Source organism: Alligator sinensis, unplaced genomic scaffold (assembly GCF_000455745.1).
Source record: "Alligator sinensis unplaced genomic scaffold, ASM45574v1 scaffold983_1, whole genome shotgun sequence".
NCBI classification, from domain to species: domain Eukaryota; kingdom Metazoa; phylum Chordata; order Crocodylia; family Alligatoridae; genus Alligator; species Alligator sinensis.
The window spans coordinates 1,147,271-1,173,865 of NW_005842015.1; the positions used below are offsets into that span (position 1 = coordinate 1,147,271).

General features: G+C 42.2%; 1 protein-coding gene across 1 annotated transcript in view; it reads left to right on the forward strand.

The window, feature by feature from the left end:
• Window positions 1-7,450: 7,450 nt before the first annotated feature.
• OSBPL5 (oxysterol binding protein like 5) overlaps window positions 7,451-26,595 on the forward strand; it is a 230,029-nt gene continuing 210,884 nt past the window's right edge. Inside the window, exon 1 of the mRNA XM_006022021.3 lies at window positions 7,451-7,948. The gene's annotated coding sequence lies outside the window, so the exon portion shown is untranslated. The remainder of the gene's footprint in view (window positions 7,949-26,595) is intronic.

Here is a 26,595-nt window from a genome sequence, read left to right on the forward strand (position 1 = left end):
ATCTGATCCAGTGTACCAATCCCTATATCTCTAAGTAGAAGAGTCCTAGATTTTTTTTTATACAGGAATTCATTAGAACTATCACAGGCTCCTGAACCTTTTTCTTGGTCAATTCATTATAAGTAAATCATGGTCAAATAGAGTCCTCCCAGAAACTGAAGGCCTCCCTAGACCATTGATGTGACTCTGACAACACTAGTAGGTAAAGAATGACTGACTTGATCCATCTTCTCAGAGACCACTCAAGCAAGGACATGGAGTTCAAGATAATGGCTATATTTTCAAGATGTGTCAGTCATAGTAAAAGTGAACTCATGCCAAAACATAGCTGTATCGATAAGGGGGAATTACAAAGAACCCAAAAGCTTGGGATGGCAGAAAAATAGGTGAAATATGGAGTGCAGAGATCCAAGCCTAAAATACCCTCATCTCATGGGGAAACTGCTGGAAGACAACAGGGATCAATCTGTCCTCTGTGTTACTATTTAAGTGAACTTTCAAGTTGGTAGATGTGTCCTCATGAGTGAAACACTCAAGATGGCCTGAGTTAGCCAGAGGAAGTTCCCATCAGAACTGCCATCTCAATGGGGAGCATGCACCAAGAGACAGAAGTTCATCATGTAAACATAATATCAATCCTTAGTGTCCAAATATGAGGGACTGTGCCATTCTGTTGCTTTTCATGTTTGCTTGTTGCCTGCTATGGTGTCTTCATGATGTTGTGTTTATATTGTGCAGTAGGGCATGAGGTTCTTCAGAGTTGAATTCCCTGTAATTGTTAATTACCGTGTGGCTTCCTATCTAAAGTCCCAATTTACATCACCAGTCGGTTGCACAAAATTTTCCTCTGCCTTTTGCCACAAGAGGACTTCAGTCTCCAGGGTCTTCCAGGGAGTTATTTGTTGGGTTTTTTTTCTAACTTCCCTGGGGAGCAGATCCAGAAAACCTGCAATTAGAGAGAGAGCCCTGTTTAGCAGTGCCACTGTTTTCGAAAATGTAAAATGGCCAAACATGTTAGGTTTTGGGCTCACTTTTCTGGGGTGCTGCAGAGGCACAATATCATGTGCCTCTGCAGCATGCAGAGGCACATGATATTGATGCCTCTGATGCCTTTGCAAAGATGCAAAGGCATCTTTGCTCTGGTCAGCTTTGGCATTAAATATATTAACTCCAAAATTCTGCATCAGAAAACATTCGAAGGTAAAAATGCAAACTTTCTCTTTTATTAATGTATATGACAATGTTAAAACTTATGGTGCAGTTTATAATATATATTTGCATTTTTAAGCTGCTCAGTTGATTAAACAAATCTTGCTTGTGTCTCATGACTGCCTGGGAAGTTAAGAACAAATTCATTGTAAGGCTGGCAAATATTAGTGGGAAATTTGATCTATATGGTTATGACTGCAGAGGCTTTATGCTATATTATGGTGAGAGAAATATGACCACGGTGCTGATGCTCTGGCATTCCATTTTAAGAGAGACCTATTTTTACATTTGATTATTTTGATTATTATCTTTTTAATTTTCCATGGAAGCTTGTTGCTGACTTACAAAATCAGGCTGCAGCCACAGTTTATTGTTCAGCATTGTGAGATCAGAGTAATATAAAACAAAAAGTCTTCTGTACGGAGTGAATATATGTTCACATTTCCAACAGAGAAGATATAGTGTTCGTGCATATGGGAGGACAGTATGAAGGGAAGAGCTGGGAGATAAACAAGGACAAAAGGCACAAGGATCAGAGAGTAAGACTGTAGAGAAAAAGACATACAAAAACTAGAACTCTTGGTTCCAAAATGATACCTTTTATTAGACCAACTGGAGAATGGCAAGAAAATTGTCCTTTTCTGCAAGCTTTTGGGATCAAAGCCCTTTGTCAGGCTCTGGGAAAAGTGTAGATGTTACAAGATGGTGAAAAGCCCCCATAGGTAGGAAACAAACTTCATTTTTGCACAGAGGGAGCTGAAGATGGAAGTCTGTCCCTCTGGGTCCATGCAAGTGTCTTTGTGCTGTGTTGAGTAGCTCTTTGATGTGTTGATCAGGTAGAATTTCTTCCCTGGAGGTGTCAGATGGCAGGCAGGGAGTCAAAAAAACGTTCTTGTTGTTTTGCAATGAAGTTTAAAATCCAAAATCGGCTAAAATTCGGCATCTTCCATGTTTCAGGGGTGTACTTGGTAGCCGTGTTGGTCTGAGACAAAAAGACATACAAAAAATAGAACTCTTGGTTCCAAAATGATACCTTTTATTAGAACAACTGGGAACTAGTTTTTTGTATGTGTCTTTGTCTCAGACCAACATGGCTACCAAGTACACCCCTGAGACTGTAGAGAAGGCATTTTAATTATGCGTGAAGTGTAACTGTAAACAGATTAAGTGAGAGAAATGAATGGTCTGCCTGTTTAAGCACAGGAGAGCTCACTTTTCTGCTCATCAAAATGGGTAATGATGCATTATTAGACACCTAAGGGGGCTTCTGTGAGAATAGATTTCATATTAGCAATTAAACAATACTTGTAAAGTGGTTTGCTTATCAGACCTGTAAATATATATATATGATAAGGGTTATTTATGGAAAGAAGCTGCATGTTAGGAGTGATGGTGGCAGAAGCAAATCACTCAGATTCCACTGTCAGGGCACATTCTGTTCTCTTGTTATCATCATTCTGGTCTATAAAACTGAAGAGATCAAGGTATTCCTATAATTCAGCTACTTCACAAGCCTTCTTGTGATAGAGATTAATCTTGTAAAAGGGCTAATATTATTATAGTGACAGTGTAAGTATTACAGGTGTCTCCTTTGCTGAATTCACACATCTGATATCAAATGTTGCCGGAGGGGATCTGGGTGGAAGTCTTTCAAAGGCTAGGTAAACTCAGAGCGGACTTCCAGGCACTGCTGCTCAGTACATTAATCTTCTAGAGCAGTGGCTTTCAACCTGTGGTCCGGAGACCCCTGGGGTTCCACAGACTTAAGTCTAATGGGTCCACAAAAGATGATTATGATTAAACAAAAGTATTTGAATACCCACACTTACAATTCAGAGGCATCTGCACCTCCAATCAAAATATTTTAGGGATCCGCAAATGAAAAAAGGTTAAAAACCACTATTCTAGAGCATTGTATAAGGGTAGGCTTACACAGTAGTAGGAATAGACCTATCAGGCTAGGAACAGACATTGTATCTGCCCCTTGAAAAGTTGTGCCTGTGCTAATCTCGGAATAGAAATATCCCAGGATTAGCGTGTACACACATCACCTTTTTAATTAGGGTTTAGGGAGTGGCTGAATACACTGCCTGCCACTCTTCTCTCCTTGATTCAGTGATGCAATCCTGGGATACCTATTCAAACACATGCTAGGCACATCTACAAGAGACATTTACTGTGGAGCTGTTTAATTAGCTCTTTAATAAACATTTCATTGTCTACACATGTGCCCCTATTAGGTTGCAGTAAACTAATAAACTCCACCACAGTATTTACAAGTGCTATCCTACAGTGGAGATTGTTAGTAAGCAGCACATGTGTAGATGCTTACCGAGCTGGCTGGGGCACAAGGGTGCTTCAGTGTAGGGAGCTGCCTGCTGGTGAGCCCCACACTAGAGCATCCTTGTGTCCCAGCAAGCCCTTCTGTAATGCATTGAGCTGGGTTGAAGCAGCCTGAGGCTGGCAGACTGATCCCCCTGATTCCCCAGCCAGCCAGGGATGCTCTGACTCAGCTCAACATGCTGTGGTCCTGGGCACACATTCAAATGCAGCACTCGGGAGCAATAAACTCTGGCACAATATGTACCAGAGTTTATTGCTTTGAATTAATTGCACATGTAGATGTGCTGCTTGTGAAGTTTCCAGATAAACTATTAGTACTGCTTACCCTATGCATCTTTTTAGGATTTATCCTAAGACAATAGACAAGGAAATATGATTGTATTTTGTCCATTCCATTTCATCCTGGGACAATTGTGACATCTGTTTATAGCCTCAGAGCTAGCTTTAAACTAGTTAGCTTGGGTATTGCTACAAGCCTTGCTGTGGTATCCTAGAAGAATGCAAAATAGTAAAACTTGCCTGAGAAGCTTGATAAACTGTTAGCCAGTGTATCCCCATCTATACTGAATGATATGCAGTACTTTAGAAAATATGGGCAGGGTAGCATATTATAGATTAATTCAAAGAGGTATTCTGTAAGGTGCCACCCTGCCATGCCTTCTGCCTTACTTCAGACTAGCACAACTACCTCTCTCTTAGAAAGTATGGGTGAATTCTTGTCTCTGCTGAGGTCAAAGCCTTCATTGACTTTAGTGGGCCCAGGATTTGACCCCTAATCTACTTACTCTCTTTCATAGATGATGATGAAATATGTAGCAGGAAAGAAAACTGTCCTAAACAATGGAGAGCTGGCAGAAAGTCTGTTTTTTTGTTTTTTTATTGGCAGAAATACACTTTCATCCACTGTTACATCTGCACATAAAATAGTAACTACCTGTCTTTAGGATTGCAGGTGTTATTTCATTTATGTAAATCCTAGAATGGGAGGGATAATATAATGACAAAGGTCTATTTCATTCCTTATAAGGTTCCATTTTAGATGTGTTTTCTGCATTCCTAGTACAGTATACAAAACTGCTATCTAAACCTCAGGGCTCAATCTTACACTCATTGAAGTTGGTGGAAAATTTGTCTTTGAGTCTAAGAGGTAAAAGATCAGACCTTAAATGACTATTGCTATATGTGTCTGCAGTCAGTGGTCATATGCAGTTGTATATTGTATTATTCATTAATTTATTTGCTTGTATTTCTAAGGCCCAATGTGCATTGAGTTTTGCATAGATATGCAGGAGGGTACTACTTTGGTACATGCTTCTTGCTTATTAGCAAGAAGAAATAATTGTTCTGACAGAATTAGGTAAGGCCTGCTAATATACAGTGATACTGATGGAAAGGACCGTGTTCATCTTACAGTGACAAGATCCACTGTCTGATGCAGCAGAAGAAAAAAATAAGGAACTGGCAGTGAGAAAAAAAAAAAGAGTCAGTACAAGCAGTACACAATTCTGGCTTTTACAAAGACTGCCAGAAATTAGTTAAAATAGTCTGAATTGTCCTTCACTCCTAGAAGGAGTGGATTCCCCCCACCCCGCCATCCCAGCCCCAGTCATCATGGGGTTAGAGCATGCAAATGCTGTTGGGAATAGGGCTTATTGCTGTATGTCCTGTTTGAATTCACTGTAATAAGCACTGTATAAAAGTTATAGGATTGAGCTCACAATTACATTGAGATCTAGGTGGCCTATATAGGTGTAAATGAGGGTCTTACTTTGCCTCAGTCCTCTCTATAGGTCCATAAGCCAAATCAAAATCTAGCCCTCCATCAGCAAAGGACTCAGGTGATCCCTTGCATCTTAGTGTGAGGCACACATATCTGAGGTACGTATGGTAGCTCCAGTTCCATTTAGCATTACGTGAATGGGCCAAGGACTGGGAAAGTGAGAGAATGCCTCCAGCTCTGAGTTTGGTTTTTGTCTTCTAATGTCCAACAAAATCATGACTTGGGACATCATCTCAGTGGAAGATGTTAACAGTCCTTCAGAACAAAAAGCTGTCTTCTAGGATAAGTGAGCAATCAGAATGGAAGAAGCAATTTACCAGTAAAAAAAAAAATCTCTTGTACATAATTTAGAGACTGCAAATGCTGAAAAGAAAAATGATTTCTTTGTCACTACCAGGGCTGCAGAGTAGGTTTGTAAATAATGCTTGCATGGAGGTCTGTCTGCTTCTCCTTCAGACTTTCACTGATATTCTTTTGTTTCTGCTCCGTTGTCAAGAAGACAGGGTGACTTGCAGGATGGATAGGAAGGGAACTGTAATTATGGATGCACTCTAAGCATGATCATAGCATTTCACCATATCTTCCACTCCTTACCCATATAGAAAAATATGAATGTCTATGAGCAGATGGGTTATTTGATCAGCAGGCCATGATGATAGAGCTGTCATACTACTCTGTGGCTTGAGTCTTCTGTATGCCTGAAGGAGGGTAGTGGTTTATCCTTGACATAACAGTGATTTTTGTGTTTTCTATGTCTGCTCCAAATAGGAGAGTGCAGGGGCTGAATATATGTGCCTGGATATTGCTTGTAAGACAGCTACAGTAAAAAATTCAAGTATGTATCTTGAGGCATTGTGTCACAGGTGTCAGATGCATGGGGCATGAGACTGATCAAGAAAATGAGCAAAATGTTGCATGAGTCAGTCCTTTATCAGTTCTGCAAGGAAAACTATGTCTGACAGAAGCATAAGTAGTGGGTCCAGCATCCTGGGCAGAGAAGTTGCTGAGCACTGAAGGGGTGAAGGGGGAGGCCAAGCGCTAAAGAGCAGGGGTGGGGTGGGAGTAGGGTGGGGGGGTTGTAAGCCCCCATGCTACAGTGCAAGCTCCTTATACCCTGGCTGCTGCTGTTGTCACATGGCCTTTTTGGGGGCTGCCATTCTGGCACTTCTTCTAAATCAGTGCCCAGGACTGGCACTCTGCTTGCTGTGTCTGAGTTATGCTACTGGTATCTGAAAATTTGTAGGGCTTACTATTAGTAAATTTACACTAACTTACAAGTTAAGCAGCTTCAGTTAAATGATTTTGTAGACCCCAGGAAGCTTCTTCTGCATTTTGGACCTGACCCAGCTAAGCATGTAAAGGCACACTTTAAACATGCGAGCACTGCCACTTACAGGATGGACGGAGTTACTCACCTGCCTAAAGTTGAACATTTGCTTAAATGCTTTGCTGATTCAGAGCTACACACAGAAGAGGGATGGCCATGCTGTGACCACTCCTGTTCATTCTACGTGAGCTATGTACCACATATCCTCAGGGAACAGCTCTGGACTTAATAGTGTGATTTTACCAGTTTTCTGGGATGCTGCACAGAGGTCCTGTATTCAGAACACCTCCCACATCCATTAGCTCCTTTTCATATTGCCTTCCCTTTTCTTCTCCACTGCCTTTCAACTTGATTTCAATGTAATGCATCTTTCAGAAATGAGCTGTCCAATAGGGGGTAGCATGTCCCTTGTTTGCCTCAGCCTGCTCCCATTTTCAGTTCTTCAGCGTTTAAAGGTCTGAGAGAAAGAAACAGACAGACTGTGGGGGAAGAAAGGGAAGATGAAAGGCATAGGTTTGTTAAAGGGTCTTCTTTCTGAGGGTAAGCCTAGGGCTGTCCTGGGGAAGCACTGCTGTGTTGTCCATTGCTCTGCCCCACTGTCTTGTTTTGTTTTCACATCAAGTGACTTGCCCATGTTGATCTGCAGAAGTCAGTCAGACACGATTTCAATCCAATCCAGTATTTGATGATCCTGCCCAGATTTTACATGCTTCCTTTTTTTTCCCCTCCTAATGTGGTTGGATAAGTCTTCTGGTATTTCCTGCTGCAGACTCCCTCCAACAGCTGTACAGCTTTCTGATGTAAATGCCTTTCTCCTCCTCACCAGGGTTTCTTTGCGGCTGCCTTCCCTAGAAATAGAAACAAGAAGGGAACAGCTTCACAAGCCAGCCAATGCATAAATAGCCAGAGTATTTTGACTGAAGGAGTTCAGGCAAGGAAAGCAACAACTGCTGTAAAAAGGCAGCTGCTGCTTGCAAGTGACAGGGCAAAGCCACAAGGTATTGAGCAGCGCATGGCAAGCACTTGGAGAGGCTGACAGTTCAGAGGAGGAGGACAGTCTCTGGCCCGCACAAGTCTCTCCAAATATAAAAGCTGAGGGGATACAGAGGGAGGGATCTTCGCAACCACGACTGAGCTGGGCATCATCATGTCAGACCCATTGTGGAGGAACTTTTTACTACGGTGAAGACAGCGGTCAGCAAGGAGTAGGAAATGGGAAATTTGCTTCACTGCTCATTTGCGACTGGGGGACTGGATGTCTGAACTGTAGTTGATTGCACCTTGAGAAGGTAAGGCATCTTTTCTGCTTACAGCAGATCTGTGTTTGTGTATTTCAGATAAACTGCGATTGCTGGTCCTTTGTGAATGGGGCATTCCTTCCTTCTCCCCTTGAACTACACCCTGGCTATGGAAGGCTGCCTCTTTTAGCCTTACATTGAAAGAGTAGTACTAGCTAATTTCTGCCAATCTAGCAGTGAAATAAGTGTGAACTCGGCATCGCATGCAGAATTCTTTTTCTCAGAAATACATCCACATATAACAGGCTGTCCAGGATTTACTCATACCTATTTCTGTGGAAACATGGACACTCCTCATAACATAGAAAATGAAATATATTTGAAAAGAAGCCTGAGCAACATTACTTGGACACATGTGAAATTATATAAATTGCAGTTCTAACAAACAATAATACTAGCATCCAGGTAGATGGCACATTAAGAGCCAGCATATGTCCATTCCTCAGTGAATCAGAAATGCAGCAATATTTGTTTTATGATGCCATTGTCTTGAGTGTTTCATTTGATTTTCCGTGGATCTTTCTGTCGCTCATCCTTAACAACATGGATCCGCTGCTATCTAAAAAAGAAAAGAAAAAACCCCAAATTCCGTAGTTCCATGCTTGCAATTGAAAGCCATGCTTCCAAGAAACCATTTGGCAATATCGAGATCTCATTTCCTGCAGAGCACCAACAAAAAAAGGAATCTGAAATGTCATCTCTTACTCGCACAAAGATCCTTGCTACAATCACTAAGAATTTTTCCTGAGTAGGATATACAAAACCCCCCACCAAACTAAAACAATCTTGTTAAAACCTTGGAACCTCGCTTAAGGACACAGTCATTGCAGAACTGCCCTGTGTTTTGTTTTGCTTTGTTTTGAAGTGTGATTCCAACTGACTGCACTGTTACATGCATTTGCTTTTGCTTACTGTCATATAATAGGGGATACAATTGGCTTGTAGTTAATACCCCACGGTGGCTTTGTTTATATAAGCAAGATGCCATGGAATTTTCCTCTTTATCCAGATCACATTTATCATAGTATTTTCTAGGAAAAGCTGTGTTTGTGCTGCAAGTAAAATGTGTACTCGTTTTAGATGTCACTTCTGTCTTTCTAAAAAAAAAAAAAAAAAAAGGAATTGTTTTCTCTTGGAATGAATTAACCGTATAGATGAGGTGTTAGAGTAGCTTGTTATTTTAAATTAGGTTCTTAATATCTTTTTGTTTCATGACATAGGTGGCTGCACACATTATACAAATCTATATGTATGATGCTGTATACAAGGGTTTTCCTGTACTGATACCATACTAGTGAAATAATAACAAATCTTTCAGGCCTGAAATACTTAGTGGCTGAATTTACTAATGCTTTCTGAAAAGGCTTTTGGGAACAAATGTATATAGAACATACTGCTATTCTTAAGCGAGTTTGTTGCAGTTTGGGATGTATTGGTGGAAGTGGCAGAATGTCAGAATAACTCAAGTCTTTCGCCACAAACTAATCAAGCAGGCACTCCCAGCACATTTATACTACAGCCAAAGGTGAATTTAAGCAGGCTGTCAGATTTAGCCTAAGGAATTGCAAGACTTTTAGGGTTGCATACTTCTGTTTTTAAAAATGCATTGTGTCTGGCAGATACAGGGCCCATTTTGAGACATTTCTTGTAACATGATAAAAACATTCATGGAACTGTCATCATTGATATCAGTCACCCATCTGTAAAATGGGGAGAATAACTGCTAACCTCGTTAGTGGTCATATCCTACTGCAGCAGAAGCCACATAAGTCCCTGTATAAAAGCTTACAAAGGTTCTACTGTAAATGCTTAAGCCCATGTTTAATACTGAAACATGGTATTACTCCAAGTGAGGTACTGGTAAACCTGCTTAAAGGCTTGCAGGATCAGGGCCAGTGTACGTAAGAGGCTTTGAAGACTACAAGTGCCATAATCTAACTAGCCTATCTCTAACCATTAATGCATTCCCTTTACCCAATACCACTGTAATACTCTGACCCATGTATTTCCCCCTGTTCACAAGGCAGCAGACAGGGCAGTAGAGGTCCATATACAGAAGAATGGTGATTACACAGGATGTCTTCCTCATTTGCCATCTTTTTCCCTGCCCTGCCCCAGGCCAAAACCTAAGGCATTGTGTCCAGGGAATGAGGGAAGTAGGCACTGGGGAGAGCTTTTCTCTGTTGTATGCCATAGGATTTTTCTCACCCAGACCTGAAGAAGTTAGACCTAGTTTCCCCTGGTGTCTCTGGGGAAGTGTTGGTGGCTGTTGCATACTACATGGGGAACAGGCAAGTGATGGCAACCACACTTGTAGCTGTTGGTGAGGGAGGAATATAGAAGAGGAGGGTAATATTTGATCTGTGTCAGAAATGTTATAGGATTTGAAGGGTACTCCATGAGGTGTGTACTTGAGCCTGTTATCCTGTTGGCCCACGAGGATGAAACTTGGGTGACAGGGACAAATTTTGACTGATTCAAGAGAAGAGGAAGGCACCTTAATAGGTGCCCTACTTCTGTGTAAATGTTTTAAAAATAATTTTAATCAATGAGGGTTGTACAAGTTGAATGATATTTTTCTATATTCTTTTTATGGTCCTTAAATTTAATTTCCATATTCTTTATCACAATATTGAATCATCAGGTGAGTGGGAGGTAGGGTTGTATGATCAGAACTTCAGTTTCTATTACTGGGCTATGTGTCTAATAATGTAGCTTATTAGACAGAGCATTGGAAAATATGAGTCTCTGCCTGAAAAATTTTGAAAAAGTTTTGTGATTTAGAATCTGCCATACCTTTAGGCTAATGATGCATTCTGTCTCCTAATACAATTCAAAAGTACATGCATATCAGGGCAGAAGTTGGTCACGATCATTTTATATTAGGCCAATTTGACAAAACATCAAATTTAGACTTTATCCAAATTAATAGCTAAAAAAAAAAAAGCATTGGTGTCCAAGGTCAGTAAAGATTCCTCTTGACTTCAGCTGCCACTGTACCAGGCCATCATTCTTTTCAGGCTGGATCCTGCATAACTTGGGAACAGGAGCTGGATGGTAGCACATATTAAGCTTCCCCCAAGTAGGCTATGCCTAGTGGTTACTTGCTTCTGATTCACTAAGCTAGTAGAAAGCTTGCATAGGAACCGTATGCTCTTCAGTTGATGGCTGACTTGTTTAAGGGCAGGAGGGCTACCATGGGGTTTCTTTCTTAGTATGGCCTCTCTGCCTTAGATGATTTAGCACGGACTTCACTCAATTGGAAATGCAGATCCTCATGACTTCACTGTGTGGTTGGTAAGATGAGTGTGAAAGGGAACGAGATGCAGTTGAGGAAATGGTAGCAGACAGTCAGAATGCCAAACACATTTGCCAAGGAATTACAGTGACCTCTTTTAGCAGCATGTCTCAGCCTTTAGCTACCCTTCTTTATGTGTCTGGTGCTCTCTAGACTACCCAAGCTGGCATTGGCACTGTGCTTCCCAGAGTACGTGCTTTCTGCTGTTGAGCAAGTGGCTGCAAAGAATTACTGGAGGCAGAGCTGAGGTGGTTTTGGGCCCCTAATTGAAATTCATAGGTTTGCATTTAAATACCAGGCTCTAACCTCACCTCAGCCCCACCCATCAATATGCTCTTTCTGGCCACGCCACTTGTATGGAAGTATGAAAAAAACAATCCTGGCTCAGGATGGTATGGCTAAAAATATACCCTTCGAGCAGCTGTGGTGTCTCTTCCGAGGGCAAAGAAGTGGTGCCTCCAGATCTTCCCGCACATGGTTTGTTGCAATGGAGGATGAGCGTCAAAGGAGATTTCCACAGAAAGCAAACAAAATTTCCCCACATGGCACTGAAGGCTGCTTTCTTGCCATCTTGATTTCTGCTTTCTAAGCATTCCTAATTCATATTCCCAAGTCTGCATGGATCATTTAATTTTCTGGAAGCACGTTTTTTTCTGACTGCAGTGTTTACTGCCCATCTTCTGCTGCTTTGACACTAATTAGGCACAGCATGTTTTAACCCACTGCAAATTTCAAGCCAGCATTCTAATATAGTAGTAGCTCTGATGAGACCATTTCAAACATCTCCATCCATTGCTGCTTTGCAGATGGCTGGAGCAAAAATGATCCATGGATGTAATGATTTTCCCACCCTCCTAAGCTTCCAGGGGAGAAGATAAACAAACAAAAAATAAATCCTGCAGTAGCACATCCAGATTCAGACTGCTTCATTACTGGTGGGTTCAGAAACTAAGACTTTCTATCAGTAATGCCTGCATACCATCTAGAGGCCTATTATTACACTTGTGTTAGGCTTCTGATACCAGGAATGCATGCATCTGTAGCATAAGGAAACTGAGCGATTGAAAAGGAATGTTCTGCAGAATTTGTAGCAGATGACTGGCACGTTTGTTATGTTGCCTCTGCATGGCTTTAGGCCATCCCAAAGGCAGAAGGCTATTTCTGAGCCAGAATTGCCAGGCTGTTTCTTTAATTTGGAACCAGGGGTGGAGAGATAGTGGAGTGTGTACCCATTGTTCAGGAGGCAGAGCTTTCCCTTTGGAACGGTCTGAAATCTCAGATTTTGTTGTATTGTGTCGGCATAATGATAGCTGGGCTTGTATCGACATTTCCATTGTATTCCTTTTGGCTGGAAGGATTTATAACTTGGAAACCAAACTTTGCTCTGGGCTGAAACTGACACATACAAATGTCTTGATTTGGGATTTGTATCAATTTATTTTAGTTCTAAATAGAATATGTAAGGTTCAGCACCTTAATGGACACTGGTTGTTTATACGTAGGCTTTCCTCTCTGAGATATAAAAATCTCTTGTGATGGAGGAGATTTTGGCTACGAGTCAAGATCAATAATCTTTATTGTGCTGGTTTAGGCAGCCTCCTTACTGTGTATGAAGATGCTTTGTTATACTCGCAGCCAAGCTTGGGCCTTATGTAAATCCACTCAAGGGCAATGCCAGTTTTGTGGTGTCTTGGCGAATTAGTTTCCATTTGCATGATACAGTATCTGCATTATTGGTTGAATAAAAACCCATTGCAGTAAGCCCTGCAAAGGGAGTATTTAGATTGGAGATATTACAACTCCTTAATTAGTAGGGACTTTCCCCAGTTCACTTAGGGAGCTTAGAATTCATTGGTAAAACAAGAAAAATCAGGCACATTCAGTATAAAATTGCCCTCAAAGAAAGAATGTAATGCCAGTAGTAATTGTACTCTGCAAATACTTAGAAACCACAGCTGAAATGCAGGCCCTATTGTAGTAGCATAGGGTTATATAGAGAGTAACAAACAATCTCAGTCCCAAAGTACAGTCTAAACAGTTAGATAAAGGTGGGATACAGGATGATAGAGAACAGAGGCCTTTGCCTCTATTGCATGGCTTGCCTTGGATCACACAGAAAGTTTGCTGCAAAGCTGGGAATGAAGTTAAATCTTCATGAATTCTCATCCAATGCCTTATGCATAGATGCGTAACAGGTAGAATAGCTTAAGTGGACTCAGGCACCTAAATGTGATTCTATTCCATTCCCTTCATGTTCTGACAGTCCTTGGAGCATGCCATCTTCTAGCCGTTAAGACTGAGTCATAAAAAAGCAGTGAGGAGAAGGAGGGCCCCACACCTTTTGTGTTAGGTTTTGTACAAACATTACAGCAAGAAGTTTGGGGGGGTTAGATCAAGTTAAAAATGCCCTACCTCCCCAGTCTAACTCAGCAGTTAGATAGGTACCAGGAGCTTGAACTAAGGGGAATCGACATGGAAGGATGTGGGCAGTGGGGTCCCGCAGGGCTTGGTTCTTGGACTCTTCAGTGTCTTCATCAGTGACTTGGATGTGGGTGTGAAGTGCACTCTGTCCAGGTTTGCGGATGATACTAAATTGTGGGGTGAAGTGAACACATCAGAGGGTAGGGAACAATTGCAGGCAGACCTGAACAGGTTGGAAAAGTGGGCAGAGCACAATAGGATGCAGTTCAACAAGGACAAATGCAGAGTGCTGCACCTAGGGCATAAAAATATCCAGCACACCTACTGACTGGGAAATGACTCTCAGCAGCACAGAAGCGGAAAGGGATCTTGGAGTCATAGTGGACTCCAAGATGAACATGAGTTGTCAGTGTGATGAAATCATCAGCAAAGCTAACCGCACTTTATCATGCATTAGCAGATGCATGACAAATAGAATCAAGGAGGTGATACTTCCCCTCTATGTGGCATTGGTCAGACCGCAGTTGGAGTACTGCATCCAGTTTTGGGCGCTGTACTTTAAGAAGAATGTGGATAACCTTGAGAGGGTCCAGAGAGGGCCACTCATATGGTTAGGGGCTTACAGTAAAAGCCCTATGAGGAGTGACTGAGGGACCTGAACCTCTTCAGCCTCCGCAAGAGAAGGCTGAGAGGTGATCTTGTGGCCCCCTACAAATTTGTTACAGGGGCGCAACAAGGAACCGGAGATGCTCTGTTCACCAGGGCGTCTCTTGGGGTAACAAGGAACAATGGTCACAAATTGACAGAGAGCAGATTTAGACTAGATACCAGGAAGAACTTCTTCACGGTAAGGATGGCCAGAATTTGGAATGGGTTTCCAAGGGAGGTGGTGCTCTCCCCTACAATGGGGGCCTTTAAGAGAAGACTTGATAGGCATCTGGCTGGGGTCATCTGATCCTGCCCAGGCAGGGAGTCGGACTTGATGATCTGTTGAGGTTCCTTCCAACCCTAGCATCTATGAATTGGGGTAGGGTGAGGGGCAGGCAGCATGGGGAGGTTATGGGGGGGATACTTAGAGGGATCGGGGGGCTAGCTGGATCTGTTGGGGAGGCTTGGGGGTATTTGGGGGGGTGCTAGCAGGGTCCATGTAGGGGTTGTGGGAATTGTGGAGGGGGCTAACGGAGTCTGGAAGGGTGTTGGGGGATCAGAGTGGGGGCTGCCGGGATCGGGGGGGCTCTCCAATCCTGCCAAATCCCATAGGCCCCCTCATCCCCTGATGCCACCAAACTGCCCCCAATCCCTCAAACTGCTCCCAGGGCTGACTTACTTGTGTTCGCTGGTCCCGGGGAGCTTGACTGAAGTAAATCAGGGTAGGGGAGGGATGGGGGGATTATGGGGCTGGCAGCTCTGTGGGGGTGTTTGGTGGGATCAGAGGAGGCTGTCTTCCTTCCCTGACCAGGGGCTATTTTTAACCCCCAACCCCCCCCCCAAACAAACTACCACCCCCGCAAGCCAGCCCCCTCGATCCCACTCACCCTCCCTCCCACTGACTTACTTCAGTCAGCTCCTGGCACCAGCAAATGCTGGTAAGACCAGCACTAGGAGCAGCTTGCGGGATCAGGGGGGGTGTGGTGGGCTGGCAGGTCTGTGGTGGGGGAGGTTGTCGGCTGTACTCTGAACGTGTACAGAAGTTCAGTTAGATCGTTCGACCCATACCCAATCTAACTTAGTGCACATTCAAGGTATAGTTAAATTAGATCAGGTCAGCCATTTTTTAACCAATCTAACCTTCCTGGAACTTCTATACAGTTTGCACTTACATTGACCTAACTAGGGAGCTAGTGTAAGGTCTACACGTGAGCCAGCTAAGTTAGATTAAGTGGTCGTTTTTAATATGATCTCACCTCCCCCTAACCTACCTGAATGTTTGTATGCACCCCTAAAGCTTTTTTCAGAGATTTGGGCAGGGTGGAATAGAGTCTTGTTCAGGCGCTTAAGTGCACTTACATGCTCAACAGGTGAAATAGGATCTGACTCTGTCTGCAGTTAACTCTTCTTCAGTTAAGACTCCTTGCTACGGACAGTAAATCTGTATAGCTTCTGTTCCAAAGGAATCTTTCATTTTAGATTTGGTTCTAAGACAACCATCAGCTTATGAAAAATGCTTATTAACAGCATACACCAATTCTTTGAATGTGATTAGCTCTGTATTTCTCAAAGCAAGAATCAAAATAAATCTAAAAATATTTTTACCCCTCCACTAATGTAGCACCATTTTCAGGTACTTGCTTTTTTTCCCCTCCCAATTCAATAAGAATGTTATGACTTTTAGTTGTTTCCCTTGGTACCAGTAAAAGAAAAAGCCATAAGCCAGAATTGCAACTATTCAAGTGATTTGCTGTTCTTTCTGATTGTAATGATACAAAATTCTAGACTCCTCAAAATATTGTAGACAGGTTACCCGTCTCATTCACGAGACGTGCAGAATGCTGATGTACTACATGGCGTGGGTAGCAGTCACTGTGGATCATCTTGGCAGAATAAAAAGAACAGCTTCACCCTCTCTTGAAATTGCCTGGCCTGTATCATACTTGATTTTTTAGTTTGCAGCACTGGGGAAGAATATTTTTTTCTAAAGCTGTGAGATATCACCAGCGCTTTTTAACATCTTATCAAATGTTGTGCAATTCACCGAGGAAAGACTGCTAGATGATCCATGAAATCCCTCCAAGTATGATATGAAATCACCACTGAAATTAATACTGGACCAGTGGGTTCATTTTGATAACCTTCTGGCAAAGATACAAATAGAGTAGATTTCCATTTTATAAGATGAATCCCTCAGCTTCCTCTTGCCATGTTGCTTTAAAAGAAACCCCCCAGAATTTTGCAAGTCTGTCTGTTGCTGATACTACAACCCTTTTCCCCCCTTTCTACCTTAGTATGGAAAAAAACCATCTGGATTAAAGGCACTGCTTTGATTCTGTGGCCTATTCTTTCATATGTGGGTCAAAGACAGTTCAGCTTTGAACAACATCAGGGGGGTTTTTTTCATAAAGGAGAAAATCCTTACTTGGATTATAAAGGCTTTCCCTGAACACTAGATTCATCTCATTCTATTTAGAGTATTAGCATACCAAGGCAATAATGTAAGAGATGTTCAAACTACCTTTCTATTATTGTCAGACTAGAAAGGTATATTAGTTTTTGGGGTGTGAAAAGCATAACCTTTAAATTTGTGATTCTATTTAAAATGGACTAGTGTTCCTCCTAGTGTAAGTCCCTGGTGCAGTGTCGCCCAGAGAGGCTATTTACACTATCTTTATGCTCCTTATGGTTTAGAAGGGACAGAAAATGGATTGGACTGAATATAACAGGGGTCATTTTTGAGGTTTAATTGTCACAGGTGCGCCCTGTAGTTCAGCTTCCTGAGTAAAAAGCACAGATATTATTGCCTAATACTACCATGCAAAGTCCCTAAATTCTGTCTAAACTTCAGAGTCAAGAAGGAACTGATGGCCACGCTATCATTATTGATTTGTACTGCTGGAGTTCTTAAAAGCCCAGTCATGGACTGCAACCCTACTTTGTCAAAGGCCTGTACAAGCACATAAGAAAAACTGTGTCAGGTACCTAACACAATTTACTTTGAATTGAATTCAAGTCCTTGTTTTAAACTTCCAAGGAAGGAAAATATACAGTATTGTGAAGGAAGAAATTCTCAGGGTAGATGCAATGGGCCTGATCTTCCTGGTTGGCGAGCTCTGCTGGGGTTTGGAAAAGATTCTGCTGTAAAGAGCCTGTCAGACATCAGGTTTAAGTTAACAGAGTTCTCCAGCATCCCAGATGCTTTGCAACCCCGGGCAGGGCTCTACTCTGCTCCAGCACACCAGGGCTGGCCCTGGCCCTCTATTCCCTGGCTGCAGCTCAGGCAGAGACTGCAGGTACAGGGCATCTGCCTAGCTTCCTCCTGTTTCCCCACCCCCCATTACTCCCTGCTCAAGCAGGGATTCCCCGGTCCCCTCTGCCTTACACAGACACCTTTCAACATTAACTAGCATACCACATGCTGGCTATGTCTATGCTGTGGGAGACGGGACAAAGACAGTATGAGCTTAGGGCTTTTTGGAGCTAATCAATAGGTAGCTGGTAATGTCCCTCTGTTCCTTCCTTGGAAAAAGCTGTTTAAGAAGAGCTTGAAGAAATGAGAGATTCTTATGTTTTGCTGATGGACTGATAAATGCTGTGCAACTACATGCTATGTAAATCCCTGATGGCTCCCTCACTAACCAGCGAGGTTGCTGGGGGGACTGTTCCCTAAACAGAGCATCCTGCTGGGGCCTGGCCACACCTTCCCTCAGCTCAGCACTGTTCAAAGGAAGGGAGGGTTGCTCTAGTGCCCCCCGACTTCTAGCCCAAGCCACTGCATGTGCCTACATTTCTTCAGTCCAGAGGGGATCTCTCTCCAGTTACAAACCAGTTTAGCCTAGCCAGGTTAGACTAACCTGCAAAGATTTAATCAATTCAGGCTCAGGCTTTTTGAATGTCTGTCCCTTGCCCTGAGAAGTGGCATGGTGGTGGATAAGCAATTAAAAGACCTGGGTTACCTTCCTGGCCCAGCCCCTCAGGAAGTGTATGATCCTAAGCATATCAGTTCAGCTTTCCATGCCTCTTTCATCTCCAGGCCTTTGACTACTTTGTCTGCTTAGCCTGTAAGTTCTGTGGAGCAAGGACTGCCTTTTGCTATGTGTATAGAAGGGTTTAGCATAACAAAAGTCTCAGCCGCTGTTGGGAATTCTTGATTCTGCTGTAATATAAATAATTAATGTTAATAATAAAAACAAACGAACAGTGTTAGCAAAGTACTGAATAATGCTTATGAGGAGAGATGGTGCAGCTCTTCCAGTTTTTCCTTTTCTCAGAAAAGGTACATCTTCAGGGCAAGATCCAGGAGGGTCCAGCAATTCAGTTGCACTCTCCTTTGAATTCTGGTTCCCTCCCCCCACCGATTTAAAACCAAACCAAATGCAGCTGCTTTTCTATTCAGGTAGCAGTGTGGGAGTCACTTGACTTCTTCACGGCTCATTATAACATACCTGATTCCTTCTAAACTTTGTTTCACAGGTGTTAAGAACCCTCTCTCTCCTTTAATGTTTTTGATGCTCTGCTACTTAAACTATCCTTTCTTCTGCAATTCTGCTGTCTGTTAGGTTCCGTTCTTAATGCAGGTTCTGTTTCACAGCCCTACAGACTGATTTTAGAACATTAACTCAGGTGAACATCAATTCAGGTATGGAAATAACTTTCAATGAAGCATTGGATGAATTGTCAAGATGCTTAAGAAAGCTAGATTTCTTTTATGTATCTGAAAGAGATGTGGATTTAATTTTAATGACAACAGGACTAAAAAATCATCTTTGGATTATTTTTTGCTTAGTTTGTTGTGATGTTATACATAATATATAGTATAGTAAATTAATGCACATACCAATAGTTATAATGGTTAGTGCTTTGATCTTGAACGTAATAATATAGCTCTCAGCCCTTGCATATTAGTAAAGCTTCTACTTCCTTCTTCCCTGGAGAAAAGTGTGTTGTTTTATATGTGATGATGCACCACACCATCCGCACTCTCCTTTTGAGAATTCTAAATCTGCCCATGTACACCTACAAGAGGGTACAAAAGGTAGGTATGGGCTAAATGAGAAGAAAGCGAGCAACACTGCAAATACAACTGATGGGCTGTGACTTAGAAGCAATTTGACCAAAATAATCCCCACAGTACTTTAAATGTCCTCTTCCCAGTAATGTACAATATGTTGTTCTCTGCTATAAAGCTGTTGTCAGGTGACTTCATTGTATTAATATGTGCCTTGTTGTTATCAACAAGATGTATAGTTTAATAGAGAGAAGCTCTTCTGTTGGCTGCTAATTATGGGTAATATTTTCTTAACTGTTGAAGGGCAGTTGCAATAAGAACATTTCTTTAATATTTTATTCCTAATGGTAGACATCCTCATGCTACGTAAAAGCAGTACTTCTAATAGCAGTTTAAAACTTATGAACTGATGTTTCATTTATTTATGAAAATACACATACACCATGGACCAGAGTTATATCTTAATTTTTGCTTCCAGAGGAATCATCATTTTTGTTGTTCCTTTCAGTGCTGTGAATTTAACAGCTTTAAACAATGGCTGCTTCTAGGAAAGTTCTGGGTTAGGGATCTGCATTTTCTCCTGTGGTGCAGAAACTAACAGATTTACAGGTGTAAAATCTTGTCCCCATTGAAGTCAGTGTGAGATTTTCCATTCACTTCAATGCAAGCAGCTTTTAGCCTTGTATCTTTAAGGCAATCACACAAATGCCACACAGTATGTGTGTCTACATGAGCCACTTTACTGCACATTAGACTAATCTAATGTGCAGTAAAGTATCACCATCTATACATGCATAGCAATTACTGCACAGTAAATTAGTCTAATATGCAGTTTGCTAGTGCCTGTAGATACAAGTACTAGACTAACTGTGGCTTAGGTACTTCATAGTAGCATATGTGTAGACAGACAGCTGACCAGGAGCAAATTACTTCCGGTCAGCCAAGGCAGCAGGGGCTGGGGGAACTCTCTGGGTTCCTGGGAAGCTGACTCCCAGCCCCGTACCTCAATCTGCATGGGGCAGGTGGCAGGGGAATGGGGTGGGGAGGTGTCCAGGCTTGCCAGCAGCTGCTTCCCAGCCCCATGCCCTAACAGGAACAGCTTCCTGCCCTGTGCAGACCGGGGTGCAGGGCTGGGAGACAGCTGCCAGGGAGTCCAGACAGCTCCCTGCCCCCTACCCCATGCAGTTCAGGGTACAGGGCTGGGAGACAGCTACCTGGGAACCCAGACAGCTCCCCCCACCCCCGGGAGCCCAGGCCTGGCCCCTATGCCCTCTGCCAGCCAAGGGCTGGCACCCAGGGAACACTGGAGCTCCCCCTGGCTGCTGTAGGGGGGCAGAGCAGGGCAAGAGCAGTCCTGCATTGATCTGCTCCCATCAGGAGCAAATTTGCTCCTGAAAGGTGCACATGTAGAAGTATTCTCAGGGAAAGCTTACCTGTGCTTTATTTTACTACACAGTAATCCAAAGGCACATTAATAGCATGTGTAGATGCACCCAGTTAGCAATTTATACACACTGAAAATATACAGAGGCAATTATTCTCCTTTTCATATGTAGCTAACTCTGAAATCTTGCTTCATGTAAAAAAGGGAAACCTTACTAAGACAGATGAAAATGGGGTTCCAAGAGTTGTCTTAGCCATTCTGGAACTGAAATCTTTTAGCAACATGAGGAGGCTTTAATATTGCTATTAAATTTATTCTGTAGTTATCTCTGGGAGATGTCATTTTAAATTTAGAAATAGAATTTGAAAAGTTTCCAAGCTGATCTCTGACTTTTCTACGCAATGAATAGAAACAAAAAAGAAAGGCCTCAGTTTTAAATATCCAGGTCAGTTTCCAGTTGACAGTGTTGAGGAAAGGTGGGTTAATTGCTCTGAGAAGGGAGGAATTTGGTCTTCTAAACCTTTTTAATATGCCATAATTATATTAAGTACTAAATTGAGAGGTGCTCCTCTAGTTATGATGAGGGTAATGAGTAGCTGTGCTGTATTACTGTATTCATGGTTGGAGAAAGGAGAGCAATATGATTTGCTTCAGCTGAGAAGGAACATTTGGACCAATTATAACTATAATTTGGTTTTGCAATCTATAAACTGAGAAACGTATTCCCAAAAGCTTTATGGTTTTAGAACTTTGTGCCCTGTCTTAGGCATGTAGCAATTTTATAAAGGGAAATCACCAGGCACTCAGGCTAGGAACAGAAATTACACTTAAGCCGGTATAAGTGATCAGAAACTAGTCTAAACCTGTAACAGAACACAAGTTCAGTGCATATAGACCAATTTCAGAATGGTGGAACCCAGTTTAAGATAGCCTTGGATGGAACTGGTATCAGTTTTAATCAGTGTAGGTTAGACCAGTCTATTGAGCTTCTGTCCTAGATCCCCATCTGACTCAAGTTAGGTCACAGTCCCTTGTGGGGTTTTGCAGCATCCCCACTAACCCTCCCTCAGAGGGCAGGTGGGGCTACGCTCTGCCAGTGCTACTTTGCTCCACCTGTGCCGGTCTAGCCCTGCCCTGCCCGGCTGTCACAGAGCTGAGACAGCAAAGCCTCTGCTTCCTAGCCTGCATCCTCCCTGTGCCTGTCAGCCCAGAGAGGGAACAGTGCCCCCCACATCCTGGCCCTGGGCTCTCCCCAAGTTGGGCCTGTCCAGGTAGGGGTCCTGCACAGTGGGGGCTTCTCTTCCACCATCCCCAGTAGGACTGACTGCACATTCCTGTCTCCCTCTCCCCCCCATGAGTTTCTGGCACTGACCCACAGGTGGGAGGAAGGAATGAAGCCCCCCCAAGCTGGGGTCTGCCTAGATGGGGGGAACCCCACGCCCCAGGAGCTTTCCTCCATCCCTGTCTGACTAGGCCAGCTCCATAGGAGAAAGGACCAAACCCTGCCACTTGTCACAAGCCTCGCAGACTGCCCAGCATGTCTTGCAGGCTGCTGCTGGTGCCAGACTACAGTGGGATGCACCTGTCAGCCCAGGGGGCTTAAGCCAGGTGGTGGGGACAGGAGCACTCCATAGTGGGAAAGTTCAGGCCCCAAACATGGCCATGGAAACAGACCTAAAGAGCTAAACTGTACCTTCAGGCACAGCCCACGTTCAGCTTATGATTCAGGGGTGCTGCACAATTAGTGTTAGCATAGGTGTACATTCAGGAGACAATGTCTGCCATGGGCACCACTGAGAGTCTCAGTTGCCTCCTGTTTTACTCCAGAAATTGTAACTTGCTGTTGGTCTATACTTGCAGCAACTTGGAGCATCCAAAATGCCTATACTGGCATGGCTGACTGTACTTACTTTGCTCTAACCCTTCTACTTGCTTTACTGTGGGAAATGCAAGCCTGCTTAAGTTCCAGGTCTCAAGGCCCAGAGAGTTGGCACAAAGATGTAAATGAAATAAGAAAGTCAGCTCTTTTTTATTGCCTCTTCTGAGTGTGTAGTCCAACACCGTTTAGCCCAAATTATATATTTCAATCTTATATTATGCCTCAAATAAACTTTCTGTTCACATGTTCAGTAAAAGGATGAAAGTTCATTCATTCCATTTTTAATGTAGGAGATGGTGCAAATGGTTTCAGGTCCTTTATGTTAAAAATTGTTTCTTTGGGGAAAAGTTTCATCAACATTGTTAGTGTTGAAGTTGACAGTGGGATTACTGTGCATGATCACTCATGGCTTTGCTTCCTGATGAGGTTACCATCAAGTGTTCTTTTATGATGGGGAAATTTGTCATTTAGGAGTTGTACTCGTACTCCTTTCACTTCAGACTGACTGCCAAGCACCTATATGAACGTAACTGTCATCTCTGGACTAGGCTTGATATGAACCAAAATCTTAGAGGTGAAGGGCTCTGTAGCCTATTCTTGATCCCATCAGCATTCCAGTCCCCAGCCAAACAAGGCTTTAAGCAAAATGGGTTTTCTCATTAATTAACATGAGATCTGTATTAGTTCTAGGATAACTTCAAAGAGCTCAGGGATCCTTAAGTGCCACGAGTTCATCTCCATGTTGTAATATTTTTGAACTGCAACATTCATTTGAGGAACCTGACACTAATAGGCTTGTCTATGATATTTTCAGCCCCTGCCTCCAGATTGGTTGGAAATATCCCAGGAGTACTTTTTCTCACTGTATGTTGGCATTTTTGCTCCTTAATAAACTCAGGTAGTGAAGTAGGAAGAAAGCTCAGCTTTGTTTTCAGGAGATCTGTGCTCAGGTCTAGACTCCACCCCAATTTTCTTCAGTTCCCCATCTACTGGACTACACAGGAGTGTTCTGAAAGCAAATCATAAATACCTGGGAGATGCTCAGATACTATAGTATTGCAAAGTTAGGGACCTATATGTGTCAAATCTTGATTAGAGTAGAGCTATAGTAACGATGGGTGTTCAGTCTTATTGTAAGGTGTGAATAAAAGCCCAGGTCTTTTTTTTACTGTTATCTGATGTATCCATCCCTGGTCAGCTCAACAGATTCAGATCACAACATATGTGTTTGATCTCTGTTTAAAGCTAATGGTAAAATCTTCAGATATACAACGTCTTCAGCTCATGCCCTTATTCTTTTCTTCCTTTTTAATACTGAATAAAACCTAACCAGGAGAATGAAATAAAGAATTTTGAACAAGCTCTTTTAACATTTCTTATGAGACCAGGAGGGATTATGAATGCATATGGGACATCAAAAAACCTGAATTTAGATTACAGCCTGCTTCATGGCTGCTTATAGAGAGTGCTGTGTAACCCCATGACTGAGTGATTCCATCCTAGGTGAACTACAACTGAGACATCCAGTACAGTAACCAGCAGTACTGTTTTCTATGAAGGACTAGCATATAAAATAGGAAATGAAATAATAAAAGGGTTTATTTTACTGAAGTCAAAAGACAACTTTTCTTCAGCATAATTTTAAATTGGATTCAACAGACACAGTGGAGAATATATGCAGCATTACAGGGCTAGGTATTTGCAGCCATTCTAGCAGTACAACCTGCTCATTGTTGAATGCTTTATTATTTGTTTTGCCAGGAGTTACATGCTCGGCTCAACTGTTCCTGAGAATGGAGTTGTCAAGCTAAAAATATTTTTTCTTATAGAAGCTGCTTCTGTAAATGAATGAGAGGACATAGAAAAGTGACAGCACTCTTGTTTGCATTTGCATTCCATTAAAAGAAAAAATGCATTATCATAGGTTTTAGAGACAGAGTAGATCATGTTGATCATCTTGGTTAAATTGTGCATAATTCAGGTCATATAATTTCATCCATCAACTCCTATATCAAGCCCAGTGACTTGTGACTGAAATAGAACATGTATTTTAGCAATATATCCCATCTTGATTTGACCATTTTAAGCAATGGCTATTATGTTACATACCTTGGTAGTCTGTTCCAGTGGTTATTTAACTTCACTATTAAAACTTTATGCTTTATTTCCGCTTCGGGTTTTTTAGCCTAACTGCCCATCCAAGGAAAGCTGTTTGTTATTTAAGGTGTTTTGTACTATCCAGTGTCCTCTTCCTGCGTATGCACTCAATCTGTGATCAAGTGGCTTCTTATACTTCTTTTTGATAAGCTAAATAGATGGCACTCCCACAGCCTTTCATTTTAAAGAGTTTCCAAGGGCTTGAATCATTCTTGTCATTCTCCTCCGAAATCCCCCCAATTTTTCAACATTGTCTATAAGGTGTGAACCCCAGAATACAATATTCTGGCAGCAGTCGAAATATAGAGAAATAATACCCCATCATTGCATCTGCTCAGCATTCTCACGGACTGTGTTAACCCTCTTTACCCACTGGGAATTCAAGTCCAGTTGTTTATCAACCATGTTGTATAAATCAGAGGCCCTGCAAAAGACTGTGGTAGTACTTGGAAAAGAGGGTAGGTTTTCGGTCTGTTCTGAGGGAATAAAAGTTCATTTTAGGTTTTGGTAATCACTTTCATTGATTGCTCTTACAGCACTTTAACAATCCGCTGACATTCTGCTGGTAATAAAAAGGTCAAGATAAAAATTCTCCCTTACAAACGGTGGCATTCTATTTTTCTGTTTTAACGCCAAACATGCTTTGCTTGCAGAGAAAGTGCAGCCATCTGCAGCTTCTGTAAAGGACTGTTAATGGGCTCAAATGTATGCAAGTAAGGGTTGTGGCACTTTTCATAAGTATCTTTATGTGCTGCAATGGCCCCTGCTGCATCCATTTACGTCCATTAGAAAACAGGGAACGGAAAGAACTGCTTAAGCAGTGAATAGTGATTATGATAACAGAGAAGCGAGTGAATACCGGTGCTTAGAAAATAAGGCAACTAGGTGGTTTTAAATGTTACTGTCTCTCATTTTCAAGCAGACATCAATTTGTAATTTTTAAGCTACTTCCTCTCAGGAAAAGCTCCCTTGGCTCCAAAGTACAGTATTTCAGTGGAATTAAAAGCTTCACCCTTATTTTCCCTGCTAAATATCCCTATTTATGGCTTTGAAATGTTGGCAGCTATCTTAGGTTCAGTGTTTTAATCGGAACCCCAGATGGCCTTAATGATACAGAAATTATGCCATTGGAGACAGGATTATGACTCAATTATAACACTAGCTATGTTGGTGCAATTGAAAGTGACTTGAAATGGAATGGATAGAAATAGTAATATGAGCTATATCTAAGGAAGCTGGGCCAAAAGCTGGAAACCTGATTTGGAGGCAGAGAGATATGACTTGAAATTGTTAAGATTTAAATTTGGCTATCTGGGGCTTTTTGTGGTATTGTCCCACTGCATGATATCGAAACGAACCTAGTGAGCGTGTTGGAGGGGAGGAGAGAGGGGGTGGTTCTTACACAAAGAGCAACAATGCACTTGTGTTGAAATGAGTTTGGGGGTTTTTTAGTTATAGCTCCAGGAAAAAAACAATAGCAAAGTCTTTGTAAGGGAGAGAGCAGCATGTCTGTTCTCCATAGCATGCCACATCAAGGCTGCCTCACATAAAACAACCACTTAGATATTTCAATGTGAAGTAAACAAGGAATCAAAGGGCATCAATTTTATAGCTACCTAAGCTACAGCAAACAGAGGAGAAACAGGAAAATTACTTGCTGTATGTATGTAGTTCCAAAGCACCCTCAATATAATGGGCACAAAGGCTTTCAAACCCATGGAGGGAAAATGCCAGGGAAAATGCCACATGTTGTGCCTACATAAATGCATCATTTTTCCTTGAGATTGCTTAGCCTTCAGACATATCATTAACTGAAAGTTCAGGAGGGAGAATCTGAACA